Genomic DNA, 3,647 nt, shown 5'->3' on the forward strand with positions numbered 1-3,647 from the left:
AATAAATACACTTATCGCACGCTTACTGTCACACCCCTCATTTTTAGTTAAAGTCAAGAGTTGAATTTTCAAAGTCAAATAGGGATTTAAATGAAATAAATAATTTTATTGCGACTTAATTGACCAAATTATTTTATTGGGGGTTTGTTTTATAAATTGTCAATATTTTAAGGTTTAAGATGGATAAAAATTAATTTTTGGAGATTTACTTATATACTATTGAAAAAAAAAGTGGTTAGATTTTATATCCAATGGAAATTAAGGATTTAATGTGATGTTATATGGAAGTGGAGGACTTAAATGCAAATGAGGGCATTGGTGGATTACAAGTGTCAAATGCTCAACTATTTTAGCAATTTTCAATTGATATATACCTACAAAAATCTGGAAACGGGGCAGAGAAGTTGGAAATATCGAGAAGAAAGAAAGAAAACAGAAAGGAAAGAGAGAAAGAAGAAAAGAAAGAAAGGAAAAAGTAAAAGGAAAAGGAAAGGAAAAGAGGTAGGGTTGGATATTCCAACTTCATCTTCAATTTGACAAAATTTCTTGGTATGTTTTATGCTTAATTTTTTTAGGGTTGTGATTTATTGGTTTAATTTTTAGATTGATGGAAGGAATATGTTTGCAAGCCAATATTTTTAAATTGGGAAGGCTACTTACATTAAGGTGTGAAATACCAATTTTGGACAAAACCTAGAATTTTTATTTGGGTTTTTGAATAAGTATAGTTAAATGAATAATTGTAGAGATGAAATACTCATTTGAAGGCATGAATTCATGGAGCAAGATGGAAAATTAAATTGGTTAAATTATAATTATTAGTTTTACTAGTTTGGAAGAAGGAATTATTTTTATGTTTGAAGTGAAGATTATTTTAATGAATTAGATTTTAATGAAAGGACTAGAAGGTAGAATTAGTTACAATTGTGAAGGAAATTAAAGAATATATCAAAGTGTCGAGAAGTCGAGTATTTCGTAGTTAAAAGTTAAGGATAATTGGTAGAGTGGTTGTTAAATTGGTTATTTTGTATCATATTTCAGGAAATGACGAGAAGATTGAAATCATGATTAATCCATAACTTGGTGAGTGGATATAAAACTTATTTTTTAGAAGTTGATTATTTATTAAATTTATGTTAGATTAGAAAATTTATTATTTCATATAGTTGATTTAACAGCATGATTTTTTGAATAAAGAAAATTTATAATCAGATATTTTTCAAAAGTTAAATTCAATTCAATTAAATCATTTCAATAGCACGTTCCATCCGTATTACATGTTTCAGTATAACTAAAGTTATTTTTAAAAACCACCAGAAAGTACTCAGGTGATTTTACCCTTGTCTGCACTGGTGTGAATGTTTTTCCACAATGTATGACCAGTTATGGTTATTTTACCCGCTCTACACTATTGTGAATGTGTTTCCATAGTGTATGACCTGAATTTCAGCTCTGCGTGCGTATGACTAGAATTTCAGAGTTACAGAATTAAATAGCTTTGTCATGTCTATCGATGCAAACAGATACATGAGTATAGTTATTCTGGGTACCTTTTTGGTGTGATTTTTCAGTATTTCTATAGCTTATCAGATTTCAAATTATAGAATTCAGTTAATTCAGTTTTTAGAATAAAGCTTTTAGCTTATAGTATTGAGCAGCAACAATATTTCATAGATTTTCATGGATATGAAGTTAATTATGTCATTATACTTTACAGTTGCTTATCCAGAATTAAGAACAAAGAATTTTATAATACATTCATATTTAGTTTTGAAAGTATTACCAGATCTTAGAATTTCTCAAAGTTTTAATAGAGTTAGAATTTTCAGAATATATGCATAAAAGAAAAAATATGTTTATTTGCAAATTATCCACTCACTGAGTTATAAGCTTATACATCTTTTCACCATTTTCTTTATAGATAGCAGCCGAATTGTGCAGCTTTGGAGCTTGTTAAACCACCAAATTGTGCCATGCTTCATAGATTGACATCCTTTATCAGATTATAAAGAATGTGTTCTTTCGGGGTATATGTATCTTAAATCAGAAAAATTCATCATGGGCTCATTACATATTTTACGTATTTGGTATATTTGAGGATTGTTGGTTGTAAAGCAAGTAAATATTGATGGCCAGCATTTCATTTGAATAGTTTGTATTTTGAGGGACTGACGTATCCTATTGTATATTATAGGTATTGAATTGAGGAAACTTAGTTATTGTCCAGTTGGCTTTGGTTCATAGGGGGAACTCTGTCAAAATTTTGTTAAAAATATTTTTCAGTCAAGCAAGTCAAGTTGCCTTGGTGGTGGGCCCGACGTCTAGCTAGTAACTACCATCGACGCACGACACGTGTTGGATCTAATAGGATGATCCGGACGGTTCGTGTCAATTGGTATCAGAGCATGGTTCAGTGATTGTTAAGCTCGAGTAATTCATGAGTTTCTTTCTCGGAATAGTATGTCATTGAGATTATTAGCCGTGGCATGGTGGTAGAACTCACAGGCTTGTGGTATTTGAAACTCATATTGCCCTTGTTAACGAAGATATGTCAGCTGAGAAACTAGAAGGATCTTTATTGATTTTGGCATAATAAATATGAGGATATTATTGAGAATTATCCGTTGGTAATGAGAATTGTTAGAGTTGTCACGTTGGCGCCATACTATATTTTCTCTAATATATTAATAATTGTGCTATATATCCAATAGGTAGTTAAAGTGAAGAGTATAATTTTTCTTAGTAAGGAGATTTATTGGGTTATGAGTTTCTTTTGTGATTATTAGAAGGAATGTCCTTTAGATGTCTTGGATGATAAGTATTGTCTAATGTTGATATATGTATAATTGGTGACATAAAAGGTGAAATCTTGATTGCTTTGTAAATCTAAAAGTTTGTGGTATTATGCGAATTATCGTGAGAATTTGTAATCATATTTAGTATATGGAAGAAAATGCATGTATTCGAATATCAAGATGTGGAAATATAGTAAGAAATCTTGTTGACGACAGAAATAATGAAACCATATGGAATGCCGATTAAGGAAATAGGTATGATCAAATGTTTGAAGTTATACAATGTGATCATAAACGATAAGGTTACATGATATGGTGTATAGCAAGTGAAGAATATTATGGTCGTCCTATAGCCAAATAATGTGATGAGATATTTGGGTTATTAATTAACTTTGTCAAGGCCATTCGTGGATTATTATATTATATTATATACAATCTAGAAGCTTCGAGCTGAATTTATAAGTTAGGGTGAATTTAATGAATTTTTAGTAATGTAAAGTTTGGGAGATTTTCAATTGTATTTTTAGGTCTCTCGAATAAAGTATTCTATTCTTATCAAGATCTATAGGTTGTGGAACATATGGACGATGTGTTGGATAGTTTAAAGTCTAAGATGATCATCAAATGTAAATTTTATTAAATTGTGGAATGGTATCTTTAAGTTATAATATTAATTAAAGGTCTTTGTGCAATATACAAGAAGGCTTATGCATTGATAATAGGTCAATGGCCGCTTTATGGAATAAGAGTAAAGAATTATCACGGATTAAATGTTATTATTATATTTTCATAGAAAGAAAGAGCACCAAAATTGTGTGGGTTTAGAAATGCCAAAAGCTTTGCTATCAGATT

At 29.9% G+C, this 3,647-nt stretch overlaps 1 long non-coding RNA gene across 1 annotated transcript; it reads left to right on the top strand.

The window, feature by feature from the left end:
* Positions 1-1,039: 1,039 nt before the first annotated feature.
* On the top strand, positions 1,040-2,226 carry LOC111408212. Its single transcript, XR_002705299.1, has 2 exons — positions 1,040-1,083; positions 1,922-2,226. It is a non-coding gene; the product is annotated as an uncharacterized LOC111408212 (long non-coding RNA).
* Positions 2,227-3,647: the final 1,421 nt, after the last annotated feature.

The sequence above is a fragment of the Olea europaea genome, chromosome 13 (genome assembly GCF_002742605.1).
Source record: "Olea europaea var. sylvestris chromosome 13, O_europaea_v1, whole genome shotgun sequence".
NCBI classification, from domain to species: Eukaryota; Viridiplantae; Streptophyta; class Magnoliopsida; order Lamiales; family Oleaceae; genus Olea; species Olea europaea.